Raw genomic sequence first — 22,440 nt, 5'->3', positions numbered from 1 at the left:
TATTGAAAGTAATATTCACACATTCACATCACAAATGCTTCTGTATTACAGCTTTATTTTTACCCTGGTGAACTAGAATAATTCTTTAAGAAATTCATAATGTTTTCCTTTTTGCCTTGGTTGCTAGGATGCATGGAATGATATGTTGTTTTCTATTAACAATCTTATTTCTAAACTATTTTTGGGCAAAATTATTTATCTGATTTTTCTTTCTTATTTTTCCCCTCTAATTGAAAAGTACAATGCTTTTTGTAAATAGAGAATATAGGAATAACAATAAATGGTTAGATAATCAAAGGAAATGTTATTTTTTTCTTCTTCAAAATGGTGGTGAAAAAGCTAATGAATTATCTTTAAAACAACTTCAGAAAATGAAGCACTATATAAATCCAAAATTATTTAGATATGAGAAAGATAATATGAATTTTCCAATGATTTTTGCGTATTGCCAATGAAAATTCACCACACAAAAAGGAGACTTTATACCCTATTACAAATTAAAACATTAAGAAATCATAATTACATTTTAACTCTATGACTGTGGTTTCCCATATAATTTAACTCTTTAGAACAATTTTTAGAAACTAACACCAGCAGAACAACTGATAATAGAACCATCATGTATGGAAAAAATTTGAAATGAGGAACATTTTTTAAAAGAATCTGGTCTCTGTTTAACCAAGAAAGCAAAAAAAAAAAAACTTTTTTCTGTTAGTTGTTGTAAATAAGAAAAAATAGTATTTTTAAAGGTAGGCAAAGCAAAGGAAGCCTTAAGGGAAGCAAAGAGCTTTCACTAGGATGTTAACAATTATTGTTTCCACATATTTTCATTGGAAGTCAGATCCCACGTTCAGTGCCCTGATGAATTTGGGTACAAAGAAAGCCTGCAAAGCTCGGTGGGATTTTAAGACTATGGCTTTATTGTTCAAGGGTTTTTGGTAAAGATTTAGTTATTATTTTTAGAGAGAGAGAGAGAGAGAAGGAGGGAGAGCAGAGGTGGGGGACAGAGGGAGAGATAGAAACCCAAGCCGACTCCATACTGAGCACAGAGCGCAACATGGGCTTGATCTCACAACCCTGAGATAGAGCAAGACCTGAGCTGAAACCGAGACTTGGCCCCGTAACTGACTGCACCACCCAGGTGCCCCAAGGATTTTTTTTTTCTTATTTTACAGTAGAGCCCATTGTGTTATGGGGCAACCAGCATTCCTATGAAACAAAGTGCCACTAGGTCTCTACTTCACCTTTGTAACTACAGCAGCTCAAATGAGTTTTGGAAAAGCACAGAAAAATTTCTACAAATGAAAATTGTATATATATACACAGAGAGAGAAGGAGAGAGAGAGAGAGAAGATATAAGAAGTATACACAAACACCTACATAGATAAGATATAAGATGTATACACAGATACCTACAGACATACTGCTATGTATTGGGAATGTGAATGCTCTTTCTTTATAAGGCAGGACCACTGCTGTTTCATTTCTCCAGATTTATGTATTCTGCATAGAAAGAAAATTTTGTTCGCTGAGAAGGTGACAATAACCTGAATTGTTCATTACTGGAATTACTCATTTTTTTCCTAGAATTTGGAAAGTGAGGAACAATGGTATGGTTGAATGACTTTGTAAGGTCTCCCCTAGCCCCACAGATTTGTGACTAATTCAAATATAACTTGTTTTTATTTGTTCCTAGAAAATATTAAAGATAAAAGTAAATAAGGATGATAGCTTTTATTGGGAAAAAATGTTATTGCCTTTTTTTTGTTATTGCCTTTTTTTATAGATGCAAGTTCTGCAAAAAACAATGCTGGTTTTTTTTAAAAGATTTATTTATTTATTCTAGAGAGAGAGAGAGAAAGAGTGCATTCGTGTATAAGTCAGAGGGGGAGAGAATCTCAAGCAGACCCCACTGAGGGCAGAGCCCGACATGGGGCTCCATCTCACAACCCATGAGATCACGACCTGAGCTAAAATCACAAGCTGGAGGCTCAACCAACTGAGCCACCCAGGCACCACAAGAAATGCTGACATTTGAATTTCCAAGGTGAAAATCTTATTTTATCCAATCAAATGCTAAATAAATAGTTTTTACTGATAGACAAATTCTTGCAGCAAATAATTTGCTAAAATTTCAGGACCTCAGCAATTGAATTCTGGCAGCTAAAACTTAGAGAAATAAAAATAAAAATTGCAATCTATCTCATTGTAATTGTCCTGAACAATGAAAATGATATTTTATTGTTTGTGTGTGGCTGTCAGGCAGACATCAAAGCCATTTTAATGAAATTCAAGTATAAAAATATGTGAGAATAGTCATTTAATAAACATCTTTATTTCACCCTAATTTTTGAATTAAACATTTTATTTTGAGATTATTATAGATTCATATTGCAGTTGTAAGAAATAATAATACAGAATATTATAATAATACAGTGTACTCTTTACCTAGTTTTCCCCCATGGTAACAGCTTACAAAACTAGAATACAATATCATGTCAAGGATGTTAACATTAATAGAATCAATAAAGAACATTTCCATCAAAACAAAGATCCTTCATGGTGTTTTTTTTTTTTTATTTTGCAAGTTTTTATTTAAATTCCAGTGAGTTAACATCCAGTGTAATATTAGTTTCAGGTGTAGAATTTAGTGATTCATCACTTATCATGGTGTTCTGTTAAAGACATACCCATTTCCTTTAACCCACACCCCTTCTTTAATTATAGGCACAACTAATCTGTTCTCTATTTTTAGAATTTTGTTATTTCAAAAAAATTGCATAAATAGCTTCATATCAGTATGTATCATTTTGAAGACTGGCTTTTTTCATTCAGCTTAGTTTCCTGAAGATGTATCCAGGTTGTTGCTTTATATTAATAGTTTGCTCCTTTTTACTAATGGTAAGTATTCCATAATATGAATGTACTACAGTTTGTTTAACCATGAATCCACTGAAAGACAATTTTGTTGTGTCTAGATTTTGGCTATTATGAATAAAAATTATATAAACATGTATATACAGGTTGAACAAGCATAACATGTTGTTGTGTTAAATATTTCCTCTACATATATTTATCACATCAGTGTTATAATTTTTGCTTCCACCATGAAACATAATTTATAAAACTTAAGAGAATGAAAGTCTGTTATATTTACCCATTTTTTTCTTACAATATTCTTTCTTCTCTCATGAGGTTTCAAGATAACTTCATTTATCCTTTCATTTCTGCTCACAGAATTTCCTTTAGCCATTCTTTTAGAGTAATTCTGCTGGTGAACAATTCTTTTAGTTTTCCTTCATCTGATAATGTCTTGAATTCTCCTTCATTCTGGAAGGATGTTTTTCTGGATATAGGATTCTTGGTTGACAATTCTTTCTTTTTAGCTCCTGAAAAGATAACACTTTCTTCTAGCGTTCATTGTTTCTGATGAGAAATCTGCTGTCATTGGCACTGTTCCCCCCTTCCCCCTGCCGTAGGTAAGATATTATTTGGTTCTTCACAGTTTCTATTTCTTTGCTTAGACTTTCTATTTCTTTACTGAGGCTTTTTTTCCCCCATTTTTTTCAAGCATATTCATAATTGCTTATTGAAATATTTTTAGGATAGATGCTTTAAAATCATTGTCAGCTTATTCTAGTATTGATCTCATTTTGGGTGGTATTTATTGATTGTCCTTCTTCATTCAGTTTGAGATTTTCCTGGTTCCTGATATGATGAGTAATTTTTTAAAAGATTTTATTTATTTACTTATTTGAGAGAGAGAGAAAGAAAGAGTGAGGAGAGGGGCAGAGGGGGGAGGGAGAGGGAAATGGAGAGAATCCCAAGCCAACTAAACACTGACTATGGAGCCCAACATGGGGCTCAATCTCAGGACCCTGAGATCATGACCTGAGCCGAAACCAAGAGTTGGACACTCAACCAACTGAGACACCCAGGTGCCCCAATGAGTAATTTTTTAACTAAAACCTGGCCATTTGGGATGCCACGTTATAAAACTCTGGACCTTATTTAGACCTTTTATTTTCTGACTTCTTTTGACATTGCTTCAGCCTGGTAAGGGAAGGAGAGCTATATCTCATTACTGCCAGGTGGAGGGAGAAGTTGACATTCCCCACTCAGTTTCTGTTGATGCCCAGGCGGGCTCCTCATTACTGTTGGATGGAGTGGGAGTTTCAGATCCTCACTAAAAATCTACTGATATCTCCCTGGCTGTGAGGTGTAGGAGTGTCTCTTTACTGTTTTTCATGAGGCCTCCCCAGACCTCATTACCTCTGGATACCATTGAAAGTCCTGAGTCTCTCCTAGGCATCCTCTGACACCACACAAGTAGGGAGGAGGAGGACTGCCATGTTACTGCTGGGTGGAGGTGGGTGTCCAGGTTCCCCCATTGTCACTGACATTACCAGGGGCCTGGGTGTTAGCATCCAAAGGGGATGAATGTTTCAGCTCCTAACTGAACAATGTCTTAAACAAATTAGAGGAATAATTTTATTCACATGTAACATGAAATCTGGAAGTACAGCATCTCAAGGACCCAGATTCCTTATGTCTTTTTATCCCACTGCTCTTAGCAGATGGTCTTATTTCATAGTCACAGGGGGAAAGGCAAAGGAAAAATGAAGGTACTGGGAATCCCACAAATGAGTTCCACTTATATCTTGCCTATTCTGGGCCACCCCTAATTCTAAGGGATTCTGGGCAATGTCTTTTTTTCTTCTTAAGATACGCATATGGTGATTATAGAAAAAGTGGAGCCCTATAAGTAAGGAAAAAGCAGAGAATAAATGTTATAGGAGGGGGTCAGTTTGTTAATGGAGATAGAGATTGGGGGAACTTTACTTTCCTTACTTTTCCTTTTCCTTATAGTATAATTTCAGTGAGGTGGTAAAGTCTAATTGGAAGTAAAGGTATTTTTGCTAGAGGGAATGACATCTTTTAAGTTTCAAGCAGTTCTTGGGAAATGAGGAGTTTTTCTACACAAACTAAACAACATGTGAGGGAAGAGAGAATGACTATAAATATAGTTAAAACCTTATGCTGGAGTTTGATTGTGGTGGACTCTACATGACATATAGAGAAAGTAGAATTATCTTATAGGGATTAGAAAATCTCTAAAAAGTTTTTAATAGTGAGTGATAATCAGATTTTTGTTTTGGAAAGAGAACTCCAGTGATAGAAAATGAATTAGAGAGGGAAATGAAAGTAAATCAGTCCATCTTATATATCACTGGAAACTGAAGAAGTCAATCTTTCATTATTTTGTAGAAAGTGCTTTGCTGCTTGATTATTTTGTTAAAGATTTTATTTATTTATTTATTTATTTATTTATTTATTTATTTATTTATTTATTTATTTATTTTAGAGAGAGTGCACACATGAGCAGGGGGAGAATCAGAGGGGGCAGAGAGGGAGGGGGAAAGAATCTCAAGCAGACTCCCTGTTGAGCACAGAGCTGGACACACAGGGCTCAATCTCACAACCATGAGATCATGACCTGAGCAGAAATCAAGAGTGGGATGCTTAACAGACTAAGCCACACAGGTGCCCCTGCTGCTTGATTATTTAAAAGGCTTCTGCAATTCTGTCACACCCTTTTTAAGAGAAGTCACAATTATATACAATATTCCAAGTCAGGCTTACTATATTTTTTTAAAAGGTACACTATTGCTTTCTGATTTGGTCCTGATGGTCTTGCTTATGCTGCTAAGCATTTTCTATGATGTCCTTGGCTCTGAATTTCTGTTGAGCCTGTTGGAATTTGTTGGATCTCTGAAAAATGTAGAGTCGATAAATGTTTTTCTTTCACTCAGTCCATACTATTTTATTTTCTATTTGTTCACTAAATTAATCAGATTGTATAGGCCAGCAGTTCACGTATCATTTTGTTTTTTATTACATTCAGACCATTGTGTGTAATAAAATTTCAAACTTTTGATTGAGCTTCAAATACTCTACAAATGTATGATTGCATTTTTTTAAGAGGGAGGGAGAAAGAAGAGCAAGGGGGTGGGGAGGGACAGAGACAGAGGGAGAGAGAGAATCTTAAGCAGGCTCCATGCTCAGCATGGAGCCTGACATAGGACTTGATCCCACAACCCTGATATCATGATCTGAGCTGAAATCAAGAGTCAGACACTTAACCAACTGAGCCACCCAGGTGCCCCATCACTTTTATGTTAAAAACATATTTAAATATTTGAAAATGTTATAAGTAAACTACACACACAAATGTGGATTTTAGCATCTGTTTACATATTGACTATGGTTAACTTTTGTTGGCAGTTCAATCCATTTTTGTATAACCCAGATAAAATTTTATTGCCATCCCTGAGCATATATTTATTTTTTCTGTGTACCATCAAGTAAGAGGTTTGTAGCTTTGCACATATCATTCTTTTTACTTGGGTCTGCATGATTCCTTTCTGTAAACCAGTGTTCTTTTAAGGCAGACATGAAATGGACTTAAATGTCAGGCGAATTCCATGCATACTCTGAAGAATTATATAGTAACAAGTGAACATATAATTTACTCTGTCCTAATAATCCTGCATTATGTATTATAAATGGTTTGGGAGTTTACCATACTTTTAGGATATATAAATTTTACATTTTTGATAAACATTTTGCCTAAATTTATGTTTGCAAATGTTGTTTTCAAGTGTGGTGCACTATCATTCTTAAAAGTAGATTCTATCATCCCTTAAAAGCAAGAAATTTAAAAATAAAATTTCATAGTGACCAATGACTCTGACATGATTAAGCAGACTTGAGATCAAAGGACATTTTTTACTATACTCTCAACGAGCGTTTCTTCTACCAATATCAACCACATCAACAACAGTGATGAATTAAAGGGGTAGCCTCAGAATTTTCATGTGAATTCACTCCAAGGCAAGAAAGTTGTCTTTTGCATTTTACATAAATGCAGATAAATACTGTCCAAGTTCTAAAGAATTTTATGTTGTCCATTTTTACACAACAGTGTTGTGGTCACTGCAAAGTTACATATAATTTTGAAACATAAAATAAAGATTGCAAAGTGTGTGCCTGGGTGGCTCAGTTGGTTAAACGTCTCTTGATTTCAGCTCAGGTCATGATCTCAAGGTCATGAGATGGAGCCCCACATCAGGCTCTGCACTGGGCATGGAGCCTGCTTAAGATTTTCTCTCTCCCTGTGCCTCTGCCCCTGTCCCTGCTCATGCACTCTCTCTCTCTCTCAAAAAAAAAAAAAGAAAGAAAGAATATAAACAATTAGAGCTTCTGCTTCCTTTATGCCTATTGTGAACAGGTTTAAGTAATAGGTAAGGTGAGTTAAACTGATCACATTTGAAAGAGAGGCAGATACAATCAGGAAAAAAGATATTTAAATCCTCAATAACTAACATTGCAACAAATATGTGCTAGGGATTGGCTGCGAGGGAAATAGAATTAGTACCAGCGTCAGATAACCCAAAGCAGAAAGAATTCCAAGAACGATCATCGAACAAGACTGATGAATCTTTCCAAAGTCTGAAATTATGTAGATCTTTGTTAAGCCAATAACATTTGGGATATTGGTTTATATTCCTTTTCCTTTCTGTTTCTATTTCAGATTTTTTTCTCTTTTCCCATTTTCACCTCTGTGCTGACTATGGAAATGGAAGATGACAGAAAAAGATTAAAAGGCTATTATGTCCACACTGGTTTTATCTTATGACCACTCTTCCCTGCCATTTCCAGCTCTAACTATATTGGCCTTCTTGCTGTTCCTAAAACTACTCAAGTCCGGCCTACACCAAGGCCATTTACACTTAACTAATTTTTTCTTAGCAAATTCTTTATTTCCTTCATGCATTCTGCTCAGTTACTACTTTTTCAAAGAGCTCGTCTCCATGTACCCCTTTATATTGCCTTATCTTCAGAGAAATTCACATTATCAGAGAACATGATTAATATGTATTTGTTAAATTGCTTATTTTCCGAGCTTTCTCCACAAGAATGTTAGATCCATTGAGGGAAGAGACTGTCATTTTGCTTACTGCTAAACTGCCAGAGAAGTGTGGTTGGCATTTAATAGGTATGTATGTGCTTACTTTTTTTTTTTTTTTTAAATATTTTATTTATTTATTTGACAGAGAGAGAGAGAGCGAGAGCAGGAACACAAGCAGGAGGAGCGGGAGAGGGAAAAGCAAGCTTCCCGCCGAGCAGGGAGCCCGATGTGGGACTCGATCCCAGGACACTGGGATCATGACCTGAACCGAAGGCAGATGCTTAAGGACTGAGCCACCCATGCGCCCTAAGTGCTTATTTTTAAAAAGATTTTATTTATTTATTTATTTGAGAGAGAGAGAGAACGAGAGAGCACAAGCAGGGGGAGGGGCAGAGGGAGAGGGAGAAGCAGACTCCCTGGGATCATGCCCTGAGCTGAAGGCGGGTGCTTAACCGACTGAGCCACCCAGGCACCCCAGTATGTAAGTGCTTATTAACTAAATGAATAAATATTTCAGAAATCATCGCCTTATAAAACTTGGGAGATTTGAGTTTTGTGGGTTGTTTTTTTCTTAAGAAGCAGACAGAAAAGAAGGCATTCTGTTCCTAGCGTTTAAAAAAAAAAAAAATGGCCCCAGGCAGTAAGGAAAAAAGAAGAAATGACGGGAGCAGGAGTTAGTGGAGAGAGGAGACCTGAGCCCTAAGACCCGTGGTGAGTGCCAGCGAGGCAGGAGGACCGCTGAGAAGGCAATGACTTTTGAGAACTGTGTCTTAGTGTGCAAGACTGTAGATTCCCGTGTGCAAATCCCCGTGCCCTAGCCTTCTAGGCTTGGAGGTAGCGAAAATACTCACAGGATCCCAAAACGGAAGTGAGCTATTTCAGCTTCTAACTAACGGAACTCAAAGATCAAGTACGAGGAATGGCAGACCTAAACTTCCTGAAAAACTTCAGACACTTCTGCGGATAAGAAGAAACACTCAACTAACTGGTTCAGTGACTTCCACCCCAATAAACGGGGGCTTGGAGTACAAACTGTTAAATATTTATATTCTTGTGCACTTAAATTTATGGGCTGAGATTCATAACTGCCATATTCACAGTTCAACTGAATAAGAATACAGGTATTTCTGATTTCCACTTTCTTGCTTTATACTATACAGGCAGGTGCAGGTGAGGAGGATGCATTAATTTAAACACCTGACACTTAGACAACAGGGGGATTTTTTGTCTAGTGTCTGCATCAGTTTTTAACACACTGTAAAGGATGTTGGCAAAGATGTAGTGACATCTGTACGGACAGTGGGAAAGCACGGAGGTCAACAACAGCTGGGATGGCAAAGATGAAGCTATTGCCCAAATGTGTTCAAGTCAGCACCACATGTTGCAAAGAAATTACAGAAGCCAGCATCTTTCAAAAACAGCTTTCGGAAATGTCACAGAATTGTCAAACGTATTAACAATCTTATTAAGTAGCAGACTTTTTCAGAAATATTTCTAACAGTCAAGGTGGTGGTTTAAATATGTCCTAGGAGACAGACTCATTATTTCTGTTGATGAAAACAACCCATTTGCTTAATAGCTCAAACATACCATCTCTCCCAAACCCGTTTGTACAATACTTTTGGAATAGGTTAGATATTTTTATTTTTTCATAAACTCTTTTTGGCAGTGGGGGATTGGGGAATGTTAAAGTACATTGTTGCAGAGAAAATGTTAGTGAATGGATTCTGGATTCAGCTTGACAAATAGAATAAATGTTGTGTGCCTTGATTTCAGAGAACATCTGAGACAAATGCCACTGACCTGAGATTTAATTTTAAAAACCACTCAACTTATAATATTTTAAGATATATTTGAAAAATTATTTTTCACCAAAAAAAAGTTATAACCTAGCTGAGGAGACTATTCTTCTGTTCATTCTAAATGTTTCACCTATCAGAAGATGTAAGGAGTTACTAGAGGTTGCTATTGATTGAGCTGTGAAAAAAAAATCTGCTATCCAGGATTCTGCTGCATTTTAAATGAAAAGCATCCTGTGAATAGAATGCTAGCTGTTATTCCTGCAGCTGTCTATCTAGATATATTTGGATTTTTCTTTGTTCAATTAACCAAAACAAAATTGCAAGATAAAATGGATGTTAAGACTCATTTGTGCTTGATTTTTTTAAAATACAACATCTCCTAATCCAAATTTTTGGTTACTTCCCAAGATATTTTGTGATTTCCCAAATATCTACATTTTTGATGACTTCATTTTACCTAAATGCTATAAAACCATAGTGTATACTATGAGTATGTCACTTTCATTTCCTTTATTTTCTAGGATTTTCTGTGAGATTTTAATGAAATATTCCTACCGCTAAAATAGTTTGGAGATCACTGTATATTTTTCATTTTGTCAGCTCACTTTTAGAATTTTATTCTTTAGATATTTTGATTGGCTTTGAGCACTAGTGGTGAGAAAAAATGAGGATATGGACACTGTCCTTTCTGGAGCCTACAGTCTCACAAGGGGAGACTATACCATACATATTAGTGTGAAATTACAACTGTCATAAATGCTATAAAGGAATGGCACATGTCACATAAGAGTCTGTAACAGCGATTCTTAAAACAAGTCAGAAAGTCAAGGAAGGCTTGCTGTAGGAAGCTTTGCCCCAGTGGAGGTCTAAGGGAGTAACTTAGACTGGGGCAGGGAAAACCTTGTAGAGTGAAGAGCATGTGCAGAAGGAAGGTGTGTCTGCAAAACCTTGACCAATTCAGCGGGATGGGAGGCAAAATTTGAGATGAGAAGCACTGAGGGCTCAAGTTAGAGAGTTCGTTCTTTATCCCAAGACCAATGGGAAGCCACTGAAATCATTTCAGTAGGAAGTGATCTGATCATATATGAACTTCAAAGAAGTCACTCTGGTTTATGAAGAGACTAAATTAGAGGGTGAGGAGAAAGTATGATGGACGACAAAAGTAATAGGCTATTGGAGTATTCCAAATGAGAGAAAATGGTAGCTTAGGCTATGAAGTTTTGAGAGAAGATAGTAGACAGACTTGAGAATTTTTTCAAGTGGCAAATTGCCAACAAACTGCTTTTAAGTTTATAAAGAATTCTTTGGTTTTGTTTGTTGTTTGGGTTTTTAATTTGATTAACAGCATGGATGGTGATGCCATCCACACATCATTCTAGGCCTCTGTTTCTTCTGGTGTAAAATGCAGGGGTTGATTGCTGATGTCTCCAGGTCTAACATTATATGGTGGGCTTAACCAATTTGTGAAGGACTCAATAAAATCAGCTTACCAATAATGTCCTATCAAATCATCTTTCCTTAGTCTCTCTTTAAGTGATACATCATGACCGATCTGATTTATATGAAAGGAACTAAAATAAAATATGAGTTCTAGTTAATAATGTAAAGGTTAAAGTTAAAATGGATTTCTACTGAGTTTATTTATTATCAGAAAAATGAAATAATTTTTAGCTCTCATTTTAAAGTCTCTGAGCTGTTGCCTTGTACCATTTTCAGCTATTTAATGTACTGCCTTCTCTGAGACGTATGGAATCACTCAGTTCCAGAAACCCACCTGAGGCAAAAACCACCTCTAAAAAGCTCCTAAACTTATTCATTTTGCTCCAGCAACCCTTTGAAGAGCTTAAAACTCTTAATCAATATTTACTTGAGGTTTTGAGAATGATGGCATTTGCATAGTTACAGTATAGACCTTATACTGTATGCTTTACCTGTTGAATATACCTATACTCAGCCATGTTTGCCTTTACAGTAATTATCATGTTGACCATGGAAAATGAGAAAGTAAGCCTTGGTGATAGGCATATTATAGCTTCCCTACTGGAGATTGCAGACACAGCATGAAAATAAAGCTGGACATAGTTATAATCTCTTTAGTATCTTCTAAAAATGTACTTTCATTCTAATTTGTAAACTCATATCTCTCCTTAGATGATATTTAGAAATATAAAAACATTGCTAAAAATGAACACTTGCAGCAAATATTTTAATTTTGTTTTTCATTCTTTCTATTTAGCTGTCCATACATTTAAGATTATATTTAATTACTTCTGAAAATATTTATTTATGGTCTCGTTACATAAATCTTTGTGTTCCATGTTAAACTGCACACTCCATGTTAAGTAATAAATTCAGATTTTCTGACCAATTCTTTCTTGTGTGGAGAGGACCTGGCATTTACCAATCAGTAAGCTGCTATTCAACGTGAATTTAAGATAGAAGGTTTTCTCTTTGTGATGGATTTTCTATTTTCCTAGTTAAGGGGAGGCAATTGCCTGCCCTTAAATAAATGTAGTCTATATAACTTGTTACACATCTTTTTCCGAGTTCTTTCTAAAGAAGCAGGACTGTATAGGCAGGAAACACTAGGCAAGGAGTCAAAGAACATCTTTTTACTGCAAGTTGTGTAAGCTCCCCAAGTTTCAGTGTCCTCATAAATAAAATAGGTATAATATCTTTCCCACTTACCTTATAGAATGATTTTGAGAATCAAATGAGATAATAACTTAAAACCACCAAAAACTGTAAAGTGCCACACTAGTGAAATACGTCACCGTTTTTTATAGGGAAGCCTATTATTATATAAATGATGCATGCTTATTAGTTTTATTATTACATGATTATGAAAATATTACATTAGCTTCTTATGGCTTCTCTAACAAACCACCACAAACCTGGCAGCTTAAAACAGCACAAATTGATTCTCTAACAGTTCCGGAGGCTGAAACTAGCTTCACCGGGCTGGTTCCTTCTGAAGGCTCTAGGAGAAGTTCCCTTCCCTTGCCTATTCTGCTTTTGGAGGCCATCTGTGCTCTAGTTAGTGACCCCTTCCTTGCATCATTGCAACCTCTTATTCTGTCATCAAGTTCCCTCTCTTCTTCTCTAGTCAAATCTTCTTGTTTCCCGCTTCTAGGGACCCTTCTGATTATGTTTAGGGTCCACTATGATAATCTAGAATAATTTCCTCATCTCAAGAGCCTTAATTTAATCACACCTGAAAAGTCCCTTTTGACTGTAACATAACATCTTTCCGGGGAATGTGGATGTATTGGGGGCCATTATTCAGTGTACTCCAATTATTAAAAGATTATCATGGTATCCAAGCACCTGCAAGGATAGGGAATCAGATGAATGCAGCTAGTTACTGTTCATGGGAGTATTTGCCTGCAGTGCATTGCCCTAGGATGGTAAGAGGTTTTCCAAACTGAAGACAGGAAAATCCCTGGAACATACTCAGTATAAAAATTCATTGGTCCATTCATCAGTAGACATTAAAATTATCACCACTGCAATGTGGGCAGTCCTAAAATGTTTTCACATGTAAATGATCTTCATCTTGGAAAGGCTAAGCCAAGAGTGACAGAACCACAACAGGGGTGGCTTGGGCCAAATGACTGGAGGCATCAATAGAACCAGGCTCTGTACTCCCAGCCTCACTTTATAGCTGCAAGAGTGTTGTATGCTTTAAGTATTGGACTTCCAAATATGCTTTTGGTTTAATAAAGGGCAGTAGAAATAAAATAATAATAATAATAGTAATTATTTGAAAACAGCTATTCCAAAAACACAATGATTCTGTTCAGCAATACCTTGACAAGCTATAAGAGTGAGGAACTTCTTTTCATATATAAACATTAATAGTTATAGGACTCCCTTAAAGGGACTAGTACACTGACCCATATATAATCATTCTAATACTTCTTTTCTCTAAAAGCACTGTCTAGTCAGAGAGATTTGGGGTTTTGTTTTGGGTTTGTTTTTTTTTTAAGATTTATTTATTTCAGAGAGAGAGAGAGCACATGGACAAGAGGGAAAGGGCAGAGGAAGAGGGAGAAAGAATCTCAAGCAGACTCCGCACAGAGTGCAGAACCCCATACAGGACTCGATCCCATCACCCTGAGAGCATGACCTGAGCCGAAATCAATAGTTGGTCGCTTAACTGACTAAGCCACCCAGGCACACCACCCCCCTTTTTTAAACTTTGCTGTCCCTTAGTAAGTAATCAGTTATGATAATGGGTCTTATTAGAATTCAAGAGAAAATAGAAGTGTTGAACAAATTATAGTTCTTTGCAATGGCTTAATTTCTAAATGAATTCTTACATGTTTAGGCCTATTCTGGCAAAGCAGTATTAATTTTAGTATAAGTGGCTTAAAAGTAAATTAGCACCCTTTCCCATCCTGCCCACCATTCACTCAAATTCTTAACCACCGTCCAAATTCGACTGAGTTATAGGTAAACAATAATCATACGGCAGTTTTTCAATTTGTATACAAATTACATTGTTTTTAGATTTTAACTCAGAAGTCCATGAAATCCTAACCACATGAATTAAAAATAGCTAGGTCAAGTAAATAAAATTTGCTAGCCTTTTATTTTTATCTATATTAGCTACATAAATGTGTTATTATTCACTAGAAAAAAAAATCGACAATTGCTCATAGAATCAGAAATCTAACCTTCACAATTTATGTTTGGAAAATATATAAACTCCAGGCTATGCCTGACTAATAGGTCAAAAGCCAAGAAATAATTAAATATAATATAGAATATCCACCCTTTAAACTTCCTGGTTTTTTGTCTCTTCTTTACAAATCAATCCCATTTCTGACTTCCATCTGCTCATTGCTACTGAGTCTTCTTTTTTTTTTTTAAGATTTTTTATTTATTTGCGAGAGAGAGAATGAGAGACAGAGAACATGAGAGGGAGGAGGGTCAGAGGGAGAAGCAGACTCCCTGCCGAGCAGGGAGCCCGATGCGGGACTCAATCCCAGGACTCCAGGATCATGACCTGAGCCGAAGGCAGTCGCTTAACCAACTGAGCCACCCAGGCGCCCCAGCTACTGAGTCTTCTTAACATGATTTCAACCTGAGCCTGTTCCCCCTCAGCTTCTACATTCTCCTGTGGTTATTGACGGTATCATAATTCTCCCAGGCTTCAAAGCTAAGATTATGAGTCATTTCTAACTTTTGCCTGTTCTTCATGCCAAGGTGCTGGTAGACAGACACCCCTTTTTTCTCTTAAATATACTTGGATTTTTATTTTATTTCCAATTAGTGACGCCATCACCCTAGACAGAAGCCTTATCACTACTCATTTTGGCCTTTTCAATGCTCAGTTAATATAAGTGCTCAGGCTTAACTCACCTTTCCAGCCAATTATCATACAAATTCTCTTTAAATATTGATTTTGTCATTTTACTCTTAAAAATGCTTGATGGTTCTTCCTCAACTCTTTCACCATGTTTTTGAGTCCTTTTGGTTTTGAACCTTATTTTACTGATGCAGTGTTAGTCCCATAGCTCATGCCTCCTCGGCCATGATAGAAATTTTAATTTTCCACTGCCCCAAATCCTGGCTTCCATTTATGCTGCTTTATTTTGTTGTGATGGCATTCTCCTATTAAAATTCCACAGGAATTCAGATTATTCTATACAGTTTTCCTTAATGTTTGAAGTATTTTACACAGCATAAAACACCCCTCTGGCTGTCAAGACTTGCTTAGAGTACTCTACGTGACAGGTGGCTGATCTTCGCCACTAGCCAGGCTTTGCATAGAAATCAGATAAGTTATTAGATGATGTCATTGTGCTAATTTTGCTGATGATAATCATCCAATTTCAGAATGAGATTTTTGCCTGAGCTTTGGAACTATATATATATTTCTTCATTTTCATTACTAAAAATAAATGTAGTCAACAGATTTAGGCCAACACTTGTTTTCACAGCATTGGTAAGTCATCATTTGACAAGGTCAAGTCCACTTATATTTTTAACATTTTTATAAGTAAAATAAATTTATAAAATGTATTTCACTAATAAAAACATCTGTTGCAAAATTTTACTGATTTCACGAAAATGCTTAAATGTTAGAGTGGATGCATCAACTTGCTTTAAAATTTCAGAACTATCAATAAAAGATTATAAACGTGAGACTATTGGAATCTAGGGAGTGAGTTTTAAGGTGTGAGATGTTTAGCTGTAAAGATCATAGGTTTTAATATTTCAAATGTTCCTCCAATAATTTCCTAAAGGAATCAGGTTGACCTCTTCTTGAGGACACCTTATACAAATATAGGCACTACAGTTATGAAATGAGCATTTTATCCCCTCTATAACCAATGCCCTACCATTAACGTCAGTAAAACTGAGATTGTTTTGAAGAATGCAAGTAGTTATGCTTGGAATTTACAAAATTGCTTTCGAGCTGCACTCCTTCTTTCTCTAAATTAACTCCTCTGATGGATTTTTTTTTCTGGCAGTCTTTTTCTGCTTCCTCAAGCTATAATTAGTCATTGAAAATTGTCTTAGTGCATGCCTGGAAGACATTATAAACTCCAGTCATAGTTCTTCCTCCTTGTTAAGAAAAGTCTCTTTCTGAATGATATAATCTCAGTAACCTAATGACCAGAAAGCAATTTTGGAACATGACCACTATTCCTCTTTACAAGGCTGTAGCAGTAACACAGATACAAAATTATTCATGCTCTGTCCTTTTAAAGATACTGGTGAAGCGAAAGCACAGCTAGTAAATCCAGAACAAAAACTTGCCTAATTTTGTACATTTTGGTGAACAGAAAAAACAACCCTATTTTAGTAAGTATTTTGTGTCTGCCTCCAATTATAAAACTAATAAACTATAAAGGTTGATAAAATCGAAACCAGTAATTCGAAATGTATTTGCAGTTACATTGACACTATTTCCAGCTTCAGGCTAAAGCAACATTTAAATGCTAGATATTTTATATCTGCAATTTTGAGAGGAAATGCTGAATCGGTTTAAAACAGCTTCAAAGATGCAGATATTCATGTGGGAATTAATTGGCATGAACAAGAAGGAAAATTGCTGAAATGATTTACATTTACCTGTTATAAAATCTCCTGGGTTTCACACTAAACATTATCCAGTGCTTAGTGTAACTTTGAGCATTTTTTCCATTAATCACAACTAAAACACAGAAGTTCTGACAATAACAAATATGGAATGTATCCCACTTTCTCTGCGTAGTTGTGATGAGGAAAGCAATATAAAGGAAAGCAAGTAAAGCCAGCAAGTCACAACATAAAGAGAACAAATCAGTAAGCCCAGAAGTAGGACAACTTTCTTCAGCAGTCCAAACCCATAAGACCAGATTTTCTGTGTCCTAATTTGGGAAACAGCTTTTACTAAAGCTGAATGCTTCAGTTTTTGCTCTCAAACATAATACCCTTTAGTCTGTAATTGCTGAGTATTCTGCAATTGCTAATTCTTGTTGAGCCTCCCTCCAGACCACAAGTAATGCGAATTGATTAACATGTGATATATAATATATATCCCCCACTAGAAGTCAAACTTTTCATTTGATTTTGTGTCCTCACCGTGGTGTGTATCAGAGTACTTTGCAATAAATTATTACTAAACAAAGTCATAATAAACAAAAATTCTAGTCTTCCCAAATAATCTTTCCAAAATTTTCAAACTGATCTTAGTCTTTCTCTTTTAGCAAACCATCAATGTATAATGCATAGTATTTTAAGTTTTAAAGAAAATGAACTAAACAATAACCAGGACATGTGTTCCTATAGATGCATAGCTAAAGGAACAATAAGAGGAGACCTTTAATAAAAATGATATAGAACACGTAGGAGATAAATCACAAATAAATGGCAACTAACAAGGATAAATAATAAAGCAAATAAATTATGCCTTATGAATTTAAAAATGAATGCAAGAATAAAAAAACATAATTAGAACTTTAGAAGATGAGATGAAAGCAGTATTTCACAATTTAGAGTAAAAACGAATTTTAACTCAAGAATTTAAAAAAAGAGAATTTGGGAGCAGATCCAGGAAAGAAAATATTTGATTAAAGCAGTTATCAGAAAGAGAAAAATTAACTTGTGGAGGAAAGCAGTAACTGAAGAAATAATTGAAAAAAATGTTTTCGTTTAGATTGAAAAGAATCACTGAGGACCAGACAGGATTCAGTCCTTCAATTGTGCAATCTTTCAATAGATATTTATTCAGCAAATACTCTATGCCAGACACTGTTGCAAGTTGTAAGGATATAGCAGGGAGTATACAATGTCAGTAGGGGAAGACAGGTAATAAATATGTTAATAATTACTATATTATGGAAAGATAGTGCATGGCAAGGGTTTAGAGAGTGCTGGAGAGATGCAATTTTTTTTCTATAACTTTTCCTTTCCACTTGATCTGACTTATACATAGAGTGATGTATAAAAGACTCCTTTAAGCAGAACAACAAAAAAATTACAAATAAAAGAAAACCTGAATTCTATACTGAAAGGGCCTACTGTGTTTCTGGAAAAATTGATTTGCAATGATCTTTGCATGTCCTTGTAGTTACTGTTTGTTCCTTTCTATGTAAACTTTATCTACTGTAGTTTCTCTTTTATAGAGGTGGTTGTTATGCTTCATGAGGATGATGATATAGACGATAAACATAACTGCTATATACACATAATTGATATATCTTTATTGTGAGTTATGGCTCTTAGCACTTAAAAGGTCCTCATTTTTAGGTTTAATCATTTTTGGATTGAATTTTACTTTGGATGACTCCAAGATCAAAATCTATGATTTTTTGTTACTTTTACATGTGTTTGGTATAATTGGTATTCCTTTATTTTTAGAATTTCTGAATCATTTGTTTTAGGGGTGTCTCTTGTATGTAGCATATCACTGTGGTTTGCTTTTTGAGTCAATTTGAAAATTATTTTATTTTATGAGGTGAAATAAGCCTACTCACATTTATTGATATGGCTATGATGGTTGGCCTATTATATTATTTTATGTTAAATTACTATGTGTATTATATGGTATTTGCTTTCTGTAGTTGAATGATTTTCTTTACTTTCTAATAGTTAAAATTTCTTTTGAAATTTGGAAGGTTTGCATTTTTGTCCTAGTGGTCACCTTCCTATTTATACCTTTGTAAAAATGTTCTTAATTCTCTGTCATCTTTTACTACCTGTTTTGTCAGTGTTTAATGCTATCTCTGACTTCCACCTATTTATTGCTCTTTCCATACCCTTTCTCCTCTCTCATTTCATTTGTATTATATCTACTTTGTCAGAATATAAAATGTGTATATTTTATTCTTTCCTATAGTATTTATGTGCTATTTTTCTCTCTTCTGCTCAGTTTTGTGTGAGTCCTAGATCTGCAAGTGCTTGTCACCAATATTCATTTTGCCAGTCTCCCTACTCATGTCATAGTTTGATGAAGTTCATTTTCTAGTAGATTGCTGAGTAAGGGTTCACGGTTAAAGAATTTTCTGAGTTTTTAAATGACTAAAATGATTTCTTGTAGCCTTGGTATTTGAAAGACAGCTTAGCTAGTGAGAGCCTTTTGTTTCACAATTTCTTTCCTTGAGTTTTTCCTTGCTTTGCATGCTGCTTTTGCCAGAGTTATGCCAATTTAATTCTCTTACCCTTGTATGTTATTTGATCTCCTTTGTCTGAAAACTTTGAGGATTTTCTAAATCTTTAAGCTCCATAGTTTAATAGTATATGTCTCAGAGTTGATCATTTCAGTTCTTCTATTTCTAAAAATGTGTTCTGCGTGTATATTCATAAGGATGAACAGAACTTTTCATACAGAGCTATTCTTGTAAGCAATGCTTGTGCTAGCAAAAGATTGGAAACAACATAAATGTCAACCAATACTTGACTGATTAAATAAATTATTATACATCCATAGAGTAGAATAATCTATACCTATTTAAAAAAGTGACAGTCTTTTATGTTCTGAGGCAAAACTGTATCCACAATTCATCCTATTCACCTATTCCAATCTGGCTTCTATTCTCATAGCTCCACTGAAACTGCTCTTGTCAAAGTTACCAAAGGTTCTCATGTTGCCAGAATCAATGGATCCTTTTTTGTCTTTATCTTACCCCACTATAAATGATTTATCTCTCAATTAGCCACTGCTGCTTTCTTGAACACTTTTCTCCTTGAGATTTTGTGATATATTCTGATGTTTCTTTTCTCTATACCTTATCATTTCTCTTCATCCTCCTTTATGTTTCTCCTCCACTCAACTTGTAAATGTTGGCGTACCTCAGGACTCAGTCCTGGTTCCCCTAATTGTCCCTATCAGCACCCCTCCCCAGAGATCACAATCATTAAACAGAATTGAAATCACAAATATACATGTCACTCTCAAGCCCAGAATTCTTCCTTAACATTCCATTGCACTTATTATAAAATCCAAATGCCTTACAAAACCTATAGGATATAAATGCTTTGGAGCCTGCCTGTCTCTCCATCCTCATCTCCTCTATTCCTTCCCGACCCCACCATCCACAATGATTCAGCAACATTGTTTTGTGACATTTCCCGAGACACATCATACTCTTTCTAACATTAGGAATTTATACCTGTTATTACCTATTCCTGGAATGCTCTTTCCATGGTCTCCCAGTGGCACTTTTTATACTTCAGAACTGAGCTTAAATGTCACTGCATGAGAAAAGACTTTCCTACCACATACTAAAGTATTACTTTAGCCTCCAATGTGGGATATGTATACATTACGGGGAGGACAAAATAGATGAGCCGTTAGGATACAGGAAGAAAATACCACACTGTTGATTTGTATTTATTTTTACTACATCCTTTCAATTATCTGCAGTGTGTATATTTTATATAATTTATAACGTAAAATAAATGTATACACTCACATATGTACATGCATATATATATATTTAAACAAATATGCTTCTACAAGGGTTGTACAAAAATTTTAGTTACTATGTGTATTTAATAATGTATGTTTAAAAACCACTATTCTTGTGGCCCCTGGGTGGCTCAGTCAGAAGAGCCTGTGACTCTTGATCTTGGGGTTGTGAGTCCAAGCCCCACATTGGGTGTAGAGATTACTTGAATAAATAAACCTTAAAAAAATTCTAATAAAAACCCCCAAATGCTACTCTTCATTACTCTATTTATATCCTTTGTGACTTGATTATGAGCTATAATTATTTTGAGTGCATTTATCTATGTTTTGTTTCCCAGCTAGAAAACTCCATTAAGAGCAGAAATCATAATTGTCTTACTCACTATTGTATCCTCAATACCTAGTATTACTTGAGTGATTAAATGAATGAATGGAATGTATATATATTTATAAAAAAATACATATATAACATTTATAATTTATTTATTTGGTATGGTATAGCATATATAATATCAACTGTAATAAATATTATGCAATTGTATATGTAATACAATTTTTACATTAGCAACAAAGGCTTTAAAATTATTATGAGTTTAACACAAAATTTACAATGCCTATAAAACGAAATAAACTAAACTTTTATTATTTAAAGACCTAACAGAAACCCTGAGTAGATGGAGAGAGATACTGTTTTCCTAGCTAATACAACTTAAAAATTACAAAGTGCCTTTCTTTTATGAGTGTGTGAATTTGGGGCAATTACTATTAGAATCCTATTTTTTTCCTCCAAAATGGACAAAATGATTCTGAATTTTATTGGAAAAATTACTATTAAAAAACCTGCTAAGAAAGTTTTAGAAAAAATAGAGGTAAATATGATATTGGGTAAATGAGTAGATAAGAGTTCAATTTAGATTCATACATCATACATTAAAAGTTCCAAAATATCTACTCAGTTAGATTAGTCTCAAATGGAAAGGAATCAGTTAATAGTACCAAAGGAATGGAAATTGACTACTGCACATACTGCTGCATGCTAAATAATAACACACGTCTCCATCATTGTGGTTTAAAAATGACAATGGGTTTGATCTTCAAAGGGTCTTAATTTTTTTAAAAGATTTTTATTTATTTATTTGCTAGAGAGAGAAGGAGAACACAGAGGGAGAATGAGGAGAAGCAGAATCCCTGCTGAGCATGATGCGGGGCTCGATCCCAGGACCCTGAGGTCATGACCTGAGCCAAAGGCAGATGCTTAACCGACTGAGCCACCCAGGTGTCCCCACAAAGGGTCTTAATTTAACATGTATCAAGAAAGTAAATATTAATATTGTTTCTAAAATTGTTTGAGTGAATTCCAACTGATAAAGATTTAGGAAACAGAAGGATAGTATCAAAATTTCTGGATAGGAGTAGGTACATATTCCAAAAGCATATTTATAGTTATATTTTCATATTTGAAATTAGAAGTAAACTATTGCTTTTAAAAAACAAACCACAGACAGTTAAACCTAACAAAATCTTCTTTGCTGGTGGAAATATATTGAAGACGGTTCATTTCTTTTTTTTTTTTAAAGATTTTATTTATTTATTTGAGAGAGAGAGAATGAGAGACAGAGAGCATGAGAGGGAGGAGGGTCAGAGGGAGAAGCAGACTCCCTGCCGAGCAGGGAGCCCGATGCGGGACTCGATCCTGGGACTCCAGGATCATGACCTGAGCCTAAGGCAGTCGCTTAACCAACTGAGCCACCCAGGCGCCC

This window comes from Leptonychotes weddellii, chromosome 12 (assembly GCF_054177405.1).
Source record: "Leptonychotes weddellii isolate Sample4059 chromosome 12, ASM5417740v2, whole genome shotgun sequence".
NCBI classification, from domain to species: Eukaryota; Metazoa; Chordata; class Mammalia; order Carnivora; family Phocidae; genus Leptonychotes; species Leptonychotes weddellii.
Note: the sequence above shows the minus strand (reverse complement) of the source record.